General features: G+C 39.1%; 1 protein-coding gene across 2 annotated transcripts in view; it reads left to right on the forward strand.

Annotated features, from left to right (window-relative positions):
• The window catches only part of Csrnp3 (cysteine and serine rich nuclear protein 3), a 196,284-nt gene that overhangs the window by 14,404 nt on the left and 166,489 nt on the right, over positions 1 to 15,391 (forward strand). The gene's annotated exons all lie outside the window — the stretch shown is intronic.

A 15,391-nucleotide genomic window follows, 5' to 3' on the forward strand; every position in this document is an offset into this window, starting at 1 on the left:
CAGTTTAATTCACTGCCTTATAGCTGCTTCCAAGCTCTTCATCATAGAAATGCCTTTGAAAGTATCCTTTTGGTTAATTAGTCATCGTGGTGTGCTTCTGCTCACCTCTCTAATGGATGGGTCAATAGGAGGCAGAATTTAGTCTCATCAGAGGTAAGCAGATCGCAACTGAAAATCATTTCATCATCAGCTTTCTCTTTGTTTGAGAAACAAGTAAGCCATTTGTAGCATCTAGTACTGTAATCAACATCAACGGGTTGGGACGTATTTGCTAAGTGGACTTACCTAGAGTAGTGTTTTTTGTTTTTTTGTTTTTTGTTTTTTGTTGTTGTTGTTTGCTTGTTTGTTTGTTTTATTAACTAGTTTTGAGACTCAAACCCAGAGGCTTGCAAATGCTAGGTGCATACTTCACCACTGAGGCACATCCTCAGGACCTCAGGACAGTGGATAGGGGAGAAGAGGGAGAGTAGTGGAGGCGAAAAGGCTCAGTGGTTGGGAAAGGGTAATACCACCATGCTTGATGACCTTAGTCAGATCCTGGGACTCGCTGGTGGCAGGAGAGGAAACAGGGCCTGACATTTGTTCTCTGATCTCTACATACATGTCCGTACACATGTGCATACACATACAAATAAATAAATAAATTTAGTAATATAGTAATAAAGTATAATTATAGAGTAAAGTATAATAACATAATAATAAAAATAGATGTTTTAAAAATATGATGCTGCAAAATGGAGACACTGAAATTCTGAAATTCTGTAGATAAAGGCAAGGCTCAGATACAAGCCTATGTTCATGCACTAGAGTAAAGATGCCATCCACACATATACTTCTTCTAAGGAGATTAATGTGAACAGGAACATAGACTATAGTAGGATGTGTTTGAATTAATTATCCCACACATTTTCTGGTTATATTCATAGTAAAAAGATGCACATAAGTGAAGTTTTGATATAGAATTTTTTCATAATTCTGCCCATTTAAACTTAACTATTAATGGGGGCAAGACTTGAAAACATATTATTATTATTACTACTTTGTTTTGGTTTGGTGACATCAGTGCTTGACCCAGAGCCCTATACAGCTGCACTCCCACTGAGCCACATCCCAACTCTCATATTTATTTCTTTAAAGTTTTTGTTATATTTACTTATTTGTAGTGTGTGTGTGTGTGTGTGTGTGTCTGTGTGTGTGTGTGTCTGTACAGCACAGCACATGTGTAGAGGTAAGAGGACAACTTGAAAGATCTTTCTTTTCCATTATAAGAGTTGTAGGGATTGAACTTGGGTCATCAGGCTTGGAGGCACGTACTTTTACCTGCAGACCCCCATAATTATTTCTTAAACGTGGTAATAGACTAAGTAAAGTCAGTGGAGCTCTGTAGCTTCTCGTAGGCTTTACAGGATTGCTAGCTGGCTTTCTGTTGCTATGAAAAAGGCCATAATCAAAGGCAACTTGGGGAGGAAAATGTTTATTTCAGCTTATGGGTCTATTCCATCATATCCATCATGAAGGTAAGTCAGGGCAGGGACTCTAGGCAGGAATCTCAAAGCAGGAACTGAAGCAGAGGCCATCAAGGGGAGCTGCTAATTGAGTTGCTCTCCATGGCTAATGCAGCATGCTTTTTTTTTTTTTTGGCATGTTTTAGGTTATTTTTTTCTCATTTTTTTCTTTTTCTTTATTAGATATTTTCTTTATTTACATGCCATATGATTTCTCCTTTCCTAGTTTCCCCTCAAAACCAAAACAAAACAAAACAAAAAACAACAAGAACAAACCCCTGTTGCCTCCCCCCCTGCTTGCCACCCCACCCTCTCCCACTTATTGGCCCTAGCATTCCCCTACACTGGGGCACAGAATCTTCACAGGGCCAAGGGCCTCTCCTCCCATTGATGATCGACTTTGCAATCCTCTACTATACACAGCAGCATGCTTTTTTATACACTCCAAGTCCACTTGCTTAGGGGTAGCACTACCCACAATGAGTTGCACACTTCTCTATTAGTCATCAGACAGAGAAATGTCCCGTCAACTTTGCCTACAGATCAGTCTGGTGGCAAGTTTTTCTCAGTTGGGTTCTTTCTTCACATCTGACTCTAACTTGTATCTAGTTTACAGAAAAGCTAACCAGGAGAAGTTACAATGAAGCAAATGTCACTTAAAGCTTATGTTTGGTGTTGAATAGTTTCTGTCTTTTAATGAAGTCAAAGTAAAAATTATTCAAACAAAATAATACAATGTGATTTGCATGTAGATTTTTTTCTACCTTCTCTATTTTAGTTCTTAGGGAGTTTTGTACTTAGGGATTTTAAACTCACTGAAACATCCTTAAAATCCCTACTAACATTATATACATATCTCTGTGAACTCAAAAATTCAATTTTTGTGCCTTACCTCTTGCTCAAGATCTAAGAATTATAATTTGTATTTGGGCATATTCCATCCTTATTAAAATAGTCAAGAATTGAAAACATCAAATTTTGTACGAAGTTTTAGGCTTTGTACATACTTGGTAAGTGTTCCACCACTGATTTTTTTTTTTTTAAGGATTTATTTATTTATTTATTTATTTATTTATTTATTTATTTATTTTTATGTGTATGAGTACATTGTAGCTGTACAGATGGCTGTGAGCTCCGGTCTGCTTGCTCCCACCTTGCTTGCTCTGGCCTTACATCCTTAAAAAAGCAGTACTGTGGACAGGACTGTGGGGAACACCCTAACAATAGCCCCTCTCTGTGCTTAGAGAGTCTCCTTTTCAGTTTGGGCCTAGTAGAGAAGCTGTCCAGTGTTTCTCGATCATTTTCCCCTTTAGCCACTTCTGAAAAGCATCATCATTTAAGATGTAGTTTCCCTGAGGTAGCTCCATCTCACAGTATAGAATACTAATTTAGTAGTACAGAAGAACAAGTGCCATACCTCTCTCATATTTTTTAATAAGCTCCAATTTTTTTCAACATCCTTGCCTATCTTGTGCACCTCCTAAACTCACAAATTGGTTCTGTCCTGGAAAATCAATCTCAAGACTTCTCTATGCAAGACTTCAATTGATTTCTGAGGCTTATGCATTTACAAAGTACCTGTGCCTTTCATTTAAGCACCGGTGCATCTTACAGATGTGGTTTAAGAAGCCTTCCGGATGAACATGATGCTCTGGCACTATAGCGAAGGTTAGAGAGAGTGGAGGTTCAGTAGTTGATCTGGGCATTTGAACAGTTTCCGGGAAGAATAGCAGTGGGGAGAATCTCTTAAAAATATTTTGATGGGCTGCAGAGATGGCTCAGCGGTTAAGAGCACTGACTGCTTTTCTGAAGGTCCTGAGTTCAAATCCCAGCAACCACATGGTGGCTCACAACCATCCGTAATGAGATATGATGCCCTCTTCTGGTGTGTCTGAAGACAGCTACATTGTACTTACATATAATAATAAATAAATCTTAAAAAAATATTTTGATATATGATCCCAACTATGCCGTTACCTCTCCATCCCCACAGCTGGTAGAGCACACTCACGCCCATTGTATTCAGAGAAATCTTAGGTTGTAAACCTTGCTGAAAATGTTTACAGATTCTCTTTTGGAAGAGAATGTTGTTATTTATCATTTGGTAACTTGGGATAGAGAACTGTGACTGCAGTCACATCAGGAGTCTGAAGAAGAGCAGGCAGATGCAATCCCTGAGTACCTTCTGTCCCTGTGGGCTCAGTCTGCTCTCAAACACGAACCCTTATTAATTCCAAAGCTGGGATAGGAGAAGAAAATCTATACATTCAAGTTCCTTTCTTTAAGAGGACCTGATGCTTGGTGCAGGTTAAGACAAAAGGCAATAGTAGTTGCTGAATCTCATCTGTAGAACATTAGCAGTGACTTTCAGAGCAGCTGCTTAGACTCTCACTCTAAAGCTAGGGCAGCCAAGACCACGGAGGCGGTGTTGAGAAGCATAAAAATGTGAACTGTGGTAGAGTACTTTAACATCTACCCATGCACCCTGCCTTTCCACCCAACCCTGCAGCTCTCGATGGTTTTCTTCCATGACTGATTGATCAGTACAGAAAACCAACTCATCAAGACAGTGACATGGCTGCTTCTTTTCTGGCAACTTCTCTGAGATGTAGAATGAATTAGTCTTTTGGCAAAAGTAAGTGAGCCAAAAAAAAAAATTAAATAAATAAAATAAAATATGGCAGGGCAAGAATTCAAGCCGAGTGTGAAATGACAGTTCGCTTCCCCTTTCTGCCTGAAAGCCACGGGCAGGCTTTCCTCGTGTGTCACTGACATTGATGGAAATGTCACAATGCAAACATGTTTTACATTTACATGAAAGAAATTGGTTTGTCCTTGTGACATGATGCTACTTGTGATAATGGTAGGAACGTTGCCATGAGAGGTGGGTGAGCTGAAGTACCCAGAGGGAATCTTGAACAGGAGCTGGTATATCCAGTGTTACGTCATCACCTCCACAGATAACAATCTTCCCACACCTCGTTTTTGTGACAACGGAAGATGGGCATGTGGACCTCCCTGAAAACAGACACTATCTGTCTCTCTCTTCAACCCCAGGGCACAGCTTCACTCATTTCCTAATTCAGGACTTTAGAAGCCGGCTCCTCTCGGATTTCAGTTGGGCTCACTTAGTTCTAACTTCCCGTTAAATGGAATAATTATATTTTTCGAATGGAGAGGTACAAAGTCTGCTTTTATATTAGTTTCTTCTTTCTAAACCTTGACAAATCATTCAAAGCCAGCATCAAGTTTAAAAGCATAGCCCGGCCAAGTTTCAAACAGAACTTGGTGTGTCTGTGACAAGGAATGTAGAATATGGAAGCTATGGTTTTAATTCTGTCAGCTGCAGTGAAAAAGCAAACTGTATGGGCCATGCTGAGCTGGGGATAGTACCATCTCTCACTTGAACTGAAGGATAAGGCTTTCTTAGCATGAGATCTTAGCTTTATAGTTGAAAAGTTCCCAGCTTCCTACATGTATTATTTACTCGGGGTGTTTATAGGTGGATTGATTTTGTAACTATTTCATTCAGGGAATAATTAAAGTCGTTATTAAATATTAATGACACCATCTTCGCATTAGTGATCGAAACGTTTCTCTCTGGCAGGATAATCTGTTTACAAATAAATCTCAGGACGTTTACATTTTATAAACCTCTCAATAGAGAGTCAGATCTGTCATTTGTCAGGGACAGAGGCAGCATACTGTTACTATCCATAGACTCAAAAGGTTTCTTAATCTTTAGGGACTTAAAACCCAATTGAAATTTGTGTCTTGTGGCACACAAAAAATTCAGAAAACAATCCTTGAAATTGTTAGAATTCTGATTGCTAGAATTGTTGTTAGAAACAGGAGTTTTGGGGGGGTTTTTTTGGCTTTTTTATTTTTATTTTTGGTTTTGGTTTTTTGAGACAGGGTTTTTCCATTGTAGCCCTGGCTGTCCTAGATCTCAGTCTGTAGACTACACTGCCCTCCAAGATCTACCTACCTGCCTCTGCCTCCTGACTCTAAGGATTAAAGGTGTGTGCTACCAGTGCCCAGTTTAGGAGTTTTATTGAAGATAATTTTAATAGAGACTCTGAGCAGAAGGCCTAAGACAAAGATACTTAGACACAGGTAAGACATGCCCAAGTGTGGGAATTGGCTCCTTCAGGAATAGTCATAATTAATTGTCTTAAAGTAGCATATGTGTGTGTGTGTGTGTGTGTCTGTGTGTGTGTATCTAAGTTATATCTCAAAAGACAGCTAAGAAACCACTTTCCCTTTTTCTTTCTTAGTTAGTGAGGTGACAGGGAGATGCCTTGGTAGAATTCTAATTCCATAAAGTAAAGCCTGAAGTATGAGGATTACACAAGGGCTTTTAGTAAGTGTCCTTTTCTTAAGTACTGTTTCTCATGAAATTCCTAGAAAACTACAGTTGTGTATCTGGATAGAGTGGGGTTTATACAGTTAATCACATGCTAGAATTCTTGCTTCTCTACTGGCAATAGGTTTCAGATGGGTTCCTGGGTGACAGACTCTATTCCATTCTGTGTCCCCTAACTTTCCTGTTTTTCTTTCTATTCAGCCACCGTATACTTCCTTTCAGATCATCTAAGGGTGGCCACAAGTACCGAGTGACTGATTGTCTGACTGAAAAATACTGTGGCTGTAAATGGACCCAAATAGAAGTGAGGTGATTAAAATTCTAATCTCCATCTTCCCGGTGCCATGATCTTCTGGGTTTGGTTTGGAAATGAGAGACTCACTAGCTCTAGACTGACTGCTTATAACGACACTGCTGGTGGCATCAGTGCCTGAAGCAAATGTCTTAGTGATTCTCTAAAGGCTTTACAATTTATTGCACAGGGCAGGCTTTCTGATGCTCCTGACAGCTCACGGGAATACAGAAAAGAATTGCTTAGAAAAGTAGAGTCATTTGTGGCAATTTCTGTACATGATTTAATATGTAATGCTTTACTTTTAGGAAGTACTTTTTTTAATTATCTAATCTTTGTGTGTGTGTGTGTGTGTGTGTGTGTGTGTGTGTTTGAAGTGTGTGAGAATAATCTCTGGATGTTTGAAGGCTTCATATTCATTGTCTTGGAAGTTTTACATGTTCAGTGACAACACTTCGTCACAGAATAAACTTAAATAAGTCTCAGACACACAAAGTTCTATGCCTAGATGAAACCAAGTTAAAAATGTAGTTTGTAAAATAACAAAGAAAGAGCAATCATAAATATAGTAAATGCTAAAGCAAAGACCAATATGCACAAACATGTAAAGCATTCATTTCCTTTCAATGACGTTAAATTCTCAAGTAGAGAAGTGTTTCAAATCAGTTAAAAATGGCAGTAAAGTCAGTTGTATTTGATTTTATTTTGTGTTGCAAATGCAACAATGAAGTACTAGTAAAGATTCATCCATATAGTTGACAATTCTAAGAATTTGAATGAAAGTATTAAATGATTCAAATAGTCCCTTGTCTTAGGGTTTCCATTGCTGTGGAGAGACACCATGATCACAACATCTCTTATAAAAGAAAACATTCCATTGAAGCTGACTTACACCTTTACTCCATTTGAGGTTTACTCCATTAACATGGTGGCAGGCATGGCAGCACACAGGCAGACATGGTGCTGGAGAAGTAGGTGAGGATCTACATCTTGCTCCATAGGCAGCAGAAGGAGACTGTGTGCTACACTGAGCATAGTTGGAACATATATATGAGCTCCCAAAGCCCCACACAATGACACACTTCCTCCATCAAGGCCATACCTCTCAATAATGCCACTCCCTGTGGGCCAAGTATTCCAACTCTTGAGTCTATGGTGGCCATACCTATTCAAACCATCACATCAACTGTTAAGTCACCTGAAAAAAAAAGAAGGAGGAGGAGACAAGAGGAGGAGGAGAAGATTATTATTATTTGGAGATCTTAATGAATATCACCACATATTAATGGTTCCAAAAATATTCTTATTCAAGATAGGGATCAATAAATTTTAAAAAATTGACAAAACACAAAGCAAGCAACAAAACACTAAGTCCAGCTTTTGAAAATTCTCAAGGTTCCATGAAGGCAGATGAAGTTGAAGCAGGATGCTAACACAGTAGACACTTCTACCATGTGTCCTCCTGGTTGGAGGTGAAACGGAGGGTGTTCTTGGCCAGGTTCATTTTGTTCTGGGTCCTGTAACTTGTCACCCAGAGAGACCTCAGGTACAAGGAATATACACTTTGTTCCATGATTAGGAGATAATGTTTTTAAAACTACTATGGGGTAGAATAGGTGTTTTCATTTCAAATCATGTTTTGAAAGTTACTCTTAAACAAAGCAATATTTGTATTTCATTTGAAAATTAATATGTATGTTTCCTACAACTTTTTTTGTTTGTTTTTTTTGTTTTTTTGTTTTGTTTTTTTTTTTTTTTTTTTTTTCAAGACATGGTTTCTCCGTGTAGTCCTGGCTGTCCTGGAACTTACTCTGTAGACCAGGCTGGCCTCGAACTCAGAAATCCATCTGCCTCTGCCTCCCAAGCGCTGGGATTAAAGGCGTGCGCCACTACCGCCCAGCTGTTTCCTACATCTTAAAGGGCATATGTACTGTAAGCTTTGATATCAGAATTTGGCATTAATTCTACTTTTAAGACTCTTAGTTTGGAAGAAATAATGAAATAAAAAATTAAATATGGGTCATTTTTTGCAATGAAATTAGTCCTGATTTCTACAAATGAGCTGGTACATTATTTTTTTCTCTCCTTTTTCTTTTGATGCTGTGTCAGGCCTGAATTTCTGCCATTTGCAGTTTCTATGGCAACTCTTACTTTGGCTTAGAAAGAAGTAAAGATTTCAGATTATTTACATTTCCACATAAATATATATGTATATATATTTCAAGAATACTTAACCAAACTTCATATTCATTTTCTTAAAAATAGAGATGTGAAAACAATTTTAGTTTTATAGAATATTTTTGAAATATTTTTATGTCAAAAATATATATAACCTAGATGTCTTGCAAGTAGTTAAATAATTTCTGGGAATGTGATGACATTGATTGCCTTGTAGGTGACAAAGTCAGTGGGATAAATAGATCAATTGGTATGAGATGTATTCACATTGCTGAACACTTTCATTAAATTATATGCTCCACCATTTTTGTTTTGTGTGTATGTGTGTGTGTGTGTGTGTGTGTGTGTGTGTGTGTGTGTGTGTGAATTTTGTATTTGGGATATGAAGAAAAGTAAACTTATTTTCTCTGGGTGTTGGAATTATGAGTGATTTATACCATCTATATCCATCTATCTATCTATCTATCTATCTATCTATCTATCTATCTATCTATCTATCTATCTTCTATATTTGTCTAGTCATTATCATATAGTTTTTTTCCTAACAAGATTGTCTGTGGTCTTGTATTGTAACTACTACTTCTTTCTCTTTTCTTCCTCTTCCTCCTCCTCTAATTCTTCTCTAAAGATTTATCCAGTTCACTTCATGAGTATGAATATTTTGCCTGCAGGTATGTATGTGCACCACATGCATGGCTGGTGCCTGTCGAGGACTGAAGGGGTTATTAGATCTTCTGAAACTGGAGTTATGGATGGCTATAAACCATGTGGGTGCTTAGAGTCAAACCCAGGTCCTGTGTAAGAGAAAATGGTATTCTTAATCACTAACCCATATTTCCTACCCCTGTAATCTCTTTCTAGAATTCATCACTTAACACTACTGTTATGACATGCTCACATTTAAACCTTAGGGAAAACCTTTAGAGATTGATATAAAACTTGACCAATTTATATGTTCACTTTTAATATTTGAATATTTATTTACCCCATACTTTGCCCAAATTGACTTGCTAAATAGACATACACAAGTATAGATAGGTATGTTTGTAACAGATTAATCTTATGTTGTCTTTCCATTCCAAAAAATTGATATTATATCTATCTATCATTTTATAGAGAGTAGAATTTTATACTTTTATTCATAGTGTTTATTAAGATTTAAATGTGTTTTGTTTTTATTTTGAGGTTGACTTTCTGACAGATTATTTTTAGTATGAGGAAAGGTATGGGTATGTTTGTTTATTTTATTTATTTTTTAGTTAACTTAAAGTGATTTCCACAGAACATCCTTCATTTGGCCATTGATTACTTTGTGCTATATTAAAGATGCATTCACTCATTCATTCATTTAGAGTTTTAGGTTAATGAAGACTATGAAATCTCATTAAAAATCTTATCAGGGCATTTGGTCATCTTATCTTAATTGTTAAAATGATGGATATAATTATTTTTCCAATATAAAATTCTTACAATCTAAGTGCATTTAAACTTCTTTTGAAAATGATCATTTTTTAAAAAAAACATTAAATCACATATTAATTAATTTCTTTTGTGTACATATGTGTGGGTGCAAAGAATCATTTCTGGAAAAAAAAATACAGCTTTTAGCTACTACATTATATGCTGTAGAGAAAAAGTTAGCCTTTGTATCTAAGGAACTACAGCCTGGTAAAGGTGCAACCATAAACAGTAACATGTTTGGAAAGGCCAGAGATTCAGAGTTCCTTCCTCCTGCAAACTGATTAAGATCTGACTCCCAGGTAAAAGGAACAATAATGATTACTCAACTTCAGGTTCCAAGAATTTCAATTCTATTAAGAAAACCCTATGCACCTTTCTTCCTGGGACTTGTACTCACCAGCAGTGGTGCAAAGGAAGTTCAGCGTTGCCGGAAGGGCAGAGATGCGGTGTTGGGATGGGTAGAGCGAGGCTGTGTTCTTTCTACCACCTTCTGTGCTTTTGTAGGTGTGGTTAGGTGACAAATCATTTGTCAGTTTATTTCCCATACTATCTCTCCATTTCTCCTGAAGGTAGGTTTAGGGAGGAGAGCACAGCCTTGCTCTGTTGAGCATTTCTCCCTCCGTAGCCACAGATTAGCTTTAGCTGCACTTTTCCATCTTTGCAGTGAATTTGTCTTTTGATGTCTCCGTCAGGTGCATAAATGTGTTCTTGAAGTCTATTTAGCAGACACAAATCAGAGACTACAAGTGGCTCGCCTGTGTAAAAGACAAGGAGAAATTATCTTTCTATATTCTGTTTCTTTTCCTTTTTCTTTTTTAAACTTAAATAATCTATTTAAAGATAAAAGAGATGGTATTATGGTCAGTGACAACCTGCCAACACAACCGTGTTAACTTGCCTTCTCTTGTTGGCAATGTATAACTAAGTCCATTACTTAGTTTCATTTCTTTGGATGTTTGTCCCAGCACCTCTTTATTCAGAACTAATACCTAGGGTTATATTGAATCTGCACTGAAAGCGGCAGGAAGCCTATGCAATGGAACTTTAACAGACAAGCTACAGAGATAAGATCCCACCAGGCAAAAGTGATCTTGGGCTTGGTGCTTTCTTCTCCACTGTATCATGGCTCTCTTCTGAAGGGTGAAGTTGGGTTTTCTTCAGTGATTTAGGGGACCATACATAGTCTCTCATGGGTGGGCCTCATTCCTGAAAAAGGACTCTTTGTCCCCCAGCCACCTACAGTGGCCAAAAGCCCTTCGGTTACGGTGCGCGTTCCTAAGTCCTCCTCCTCTGCCACCGTTCATGCTGGTACCTGGTCTAGCTTGATTTAATGTAGGTCTTGTACGTGCACTCACAGATCTTGTGAGTTCACATGTAGCATTAAGTTCTTGTACTCCTGGCCCCAGTTGTTTAAAATTATTGTAATGCGTCAGTAGTGTTCATAGCTGAACTTTGCTCTTTCTCTATGAATTACATTTCCCTATTTCTGTGCCTACCAGCTTACTAGGTAACCATGCCTGCTGGGTTCAGCAGGTAAGAGGCACTTGGAGAACAGTGGAGGCAGGGGGAAAGGAATGGGCACAGCAGCCCCAATCCATAGATCAACTTTGGCAAAGATCTGGTACCTACTCAGCAGTGCCAGGCACCTTAGATGATCCTTTCCTAGGGTGTACTGCAGTCCAATGGGTAGTGACCTCCCCCTTGTGTTGCTAACCTGTGAGTTTCTTAGCTTTCCCTGTTTTATTTTTTTTTTCTCCGTGTGAGTCCGCATTCTGTCCTGCCGCTGGGGTGTGGAAGTGCAGCTGGGGAGGCAAAACGCAGGTAGTTTGTGGTTCAGGTTTTGCTCCACTGCTGGGTTGTGAGATGTCTTCCACCACTGGGTGCTGGGCATTAGGGAAGCGTCAAGACAAGGCTCAGGGGCTGGGAAAACTCACCTAGGATGTGAGAGGCTGAAGCAAGGTTTCCCTAAACTCCCGGCATTCAGTTACTGATGGGGAGGAGTTGGGAATGAAGTGTCAGGGGGTCCAAGGGCCTGTGAGGGACCAGAGGCTCCCAAACTCCTGGACATCCAGGCACCACTGGTCGGGTGGAGTTGGGGACGAGTAGTGAGCCTGCAGAGTGAGGACAAGCAAAAGCCCGGGTTGGCGTGGGAACTTTGGCTTAGCCCATAAGCAGAAGTCCTTAGTTTAGCCAAGATTGTCTGGGAGCTCAGAGAGGCCTTTTGTGGGAGCCTTAGGCAGCAGCTCCTTCGTCAAAAGCTTTCTTTATGCTCCCCACGGTGGTTTTTGAGGAAAGAGACGGTCCTTGTTTTCCCATACCGTTTATTGACTGTTCATCTTGGAATATGGGTGCACACCAACCTCTCGGGATGGACCAGAGATTAAACACCGTTTGCAAGGAAGAATGTCTGGGAAGGGAAATTTACTAGCTAAATCCTCGGGGCCTCTAGATGCCACTTTAGCATGTTTTGGGCTTTGTGACTACAGGTCACATTTCCTTATGTGTAAATGTGGCACGTGTTCCAGGCCAGAAATCTAGTAGGGAGCAGGGAGCCACCTAGGGTGCGAGGCCGGGTGCCGGGGACTCTGAACCCATTCAACTGTACCAAGTTTCCTGGGACGGTGCATTGTTCCACAATTCAGCATCTGAACTCTATGAAAACCTTTGTAACAAGCTCAATGTATGTACTTTTTTTCATTTAGGTTACTTTCTAAGACTCTGTTTTCTGAACTGAACCTAAGAGAGGACCATTCTATAGGCTATGCATTCTTCACTGACTCAGGCCTTGGGAACAAAGGATGAAGAAAAACATGGTCATCACGATACTATGTTTGATCTTATAGAAAATAAGCATGGTAATCTAAACATTTATAATACGTGTTCTGTATTTCTTTTTTAAAAAGCTTTTTATTTGAATAAGAGATATGGTGTATGAAGATTTTGTTGTGAGTTAAATGGTTTAGAAGTCTTTTCAGCTTCACTAAAATCATAAAGGAGGTCATATATTCATTTAATACATGGAGAAACTTGTGTCGAGTAATTTTCCCAAAGTGAAGGATGTGAGACATAAAGACTCTAGCTCTAAAGACTATTACATTGTCATGACAATAACACTTGATGCTTGAATTTGCATTTCTATAGTTCTATTTAAAACTCTTTTCATTCAAGATTTATTGTTTACTTCATAGCAAAAACAATTTTATTATGAAGTCTCCTTTAAAAAGCCTTCTGTAGAGCCAGGCAGTGGTGGTACACACCTTTAATCCCAGCACTTGGGAGGCAGAGGCAGGTGGATTTTTGAGTTTGAGGCCAGCCTGGTCTACAGAGTGAGTTCCAGGACAGCCAGGGCTACACAGAGAAACCCTGTCTTGAAAAAACAGAAAAACAAAAACAAAACAAAACAAGCCCCCTGTAGTGAAATTCCTTATGTGATATCTAGAATGGCTCCTTCTTTTCACTTTATTCTTGACATGGGAAGAATGTGTTGCACGGTGTCCCAAGCATATGTGCAGGAGGCTACACTAACTACCTAATTGTATATACCTCTTCTGCCTCCCACGGCATGCAGTGTTCCTAAAGTGAAAGCTAAATGTGTACATCCGGATATTTTCTACAGAGGAACGTTTGACATAATTCTTACATCTTACTTTGACACAAAGTATGAAAGGATAAGGACATAATTTCATCAGAAAGACTGTTATTTATTCCTTTCTGTGGCTGTGTAGCTCTAGCTGTCCTGGAACTCATTCTGTAGACCTGTCTATTATGCAGACTCCCTATGTGTATCCTGCCCCTCAAACACACAGAGGTCCACCTGCCTCTTCGAGTGCCGGGATTAAAGGTCTGTACCATCATGTCTGGCTTCCTACTATTTGAAGAAAGATTTTCTTTCCTGTTTTTTTTTTTAAATTGAAAATGATTTTTCATGCAATATATTTATTTCCATTTCCCCTCTCCTACCTCCTCACAGATTAACGCCACTGCCCCTCTTACTCAAACTCACTCCCTTTCTTTCTCCCTCATTAGAAAACAAACAGGCATCTAAAAATAATAACATAAAACAAGATAAACTAGAATAAGACAAAACAAACAATCAGAAGGAAAAGAAACAATGACAAAGCATAAGAAATACATATAGACACTGAGCCACACATCTACAAATGCAGGAATCCTATAAAATCTCAAAACTGGACACTGTATTATGTATGCAGAAGACCTGTAAGGTAAGAAAGAAATATCCTGCAAAGCATCATGAGACAAAGAGCCTCCAGTAGATGCCACTGAGTTCAATTTGTATTGCTCATCTGCTCCTGGGCATGGGACAGCCAGCCCTTAAAAGTGGTTTGTGGGGCTGGTGAGATGGCTCAGCGGGTAAGAGCACCAACTGCTCTTCGGAAGGTCATGAGTTCAAATCCCAGCAACCACATGGTGGCTCACAACCACCCATAATGAAATCTGACGCCCCCTTCTGGTGCGTCTGAAGACAGCTACAGTGTACTCATTTATAATAATAAATAAATCTTTAAAAAAATAAAATAAAATAAAAGTGGTTTGTATATTCCATTGGAGAAAACCAGTTATTCCTTCGCAATTGGTTATCAATTGGAAATAGCTTATGCATTGAGGATGGGGATTGTGTCCTCTTCCCCTCTCAGTGCTGGGACTTCATATGGTTTAGATCTGTGCAAGTCCTGTGTATGTATGGCTCATACATACACAGTCTCTGTAAGTTCACAGAGCCAGTCTCTGTGAGTTCATATGTATGATGGTTCTATAAGTTTTAGAAGGCCTTGAATCGTTGGTGTGTTAATCATGTGATATTTGTCTTTCTACATCTGTTTTATTGTTTTTAGTAAGTTGTTCTCCAGTTTCATCTATTTACTAACAAACACCATTTTTTTATGGGTAAACAAACCTCTACGGTGTGGAGATACAACATTCTCTTTATACTTTCCTTTGTTGACAGGAACAAAGCCCTGGCTGTCCTTAGTTGGTTCCATAATTTGACTGTGGTGAAGTTTCTCTGTGTGGACACTGGCAGAGTCCTTTGAGTATGCACCAGTAATAACATACGTGCTGGTTCGTCCTTCCTCCCTTCCTCCTTCCCTTCCTTCCTTCCTTCCTTCCCTCCCTTCCTTCTGGTACATTTCATTATCCAGACAAGGTTTCTCTATGTAGCTCTGTGTGTCCTAAAACTCTCTTGTATATCAGACAGGCCTCGAACTCAGAGATTCACCCACCTCTGCCTCCGAAGTGCTAGGATTAAAGGCATGTGCCTTTAATTGTGCTGCCATGTCCAGTTTTCTTTCTTTTAAGAATTGAACCCAGTGCCTCATATACTTTTGTGTTGTTTTGTTTTTTTGTTTTTGTTTTTCTCGAGGCAAGGTTTCTCTGTGTAGCCCTGGCTGTCCTGGAACTCACTCTGTAGACCAGGCTGGCCTCGAACTCAGAAATCCACCTGCCTCTGCCTCCTAAGTGCTGAGATTAAAGGCATGAGCCACTACCACCCCGCCCACCTCATATACTTTAAGCAAAGCACTATACCACTGAGCTATGTTCTTATCCACGAAATAACCATTTTATTTTAAA

Source organism: Mastomys coucha, unplaced genomic scaffold, assembly GCF_008632895.1.
Source record: "Mastomys coucha isolate ucsf_1 unplaced genomic scaffold, UCSF_Mcou_1 pScaffold15, whole genome shotgun sequence".
Lineage (NCBI taxonomy): Eukaryota > Metazoa > Chordata > Mammalia > Rodentia > Muridae > Mastomys > Mastomys coucha.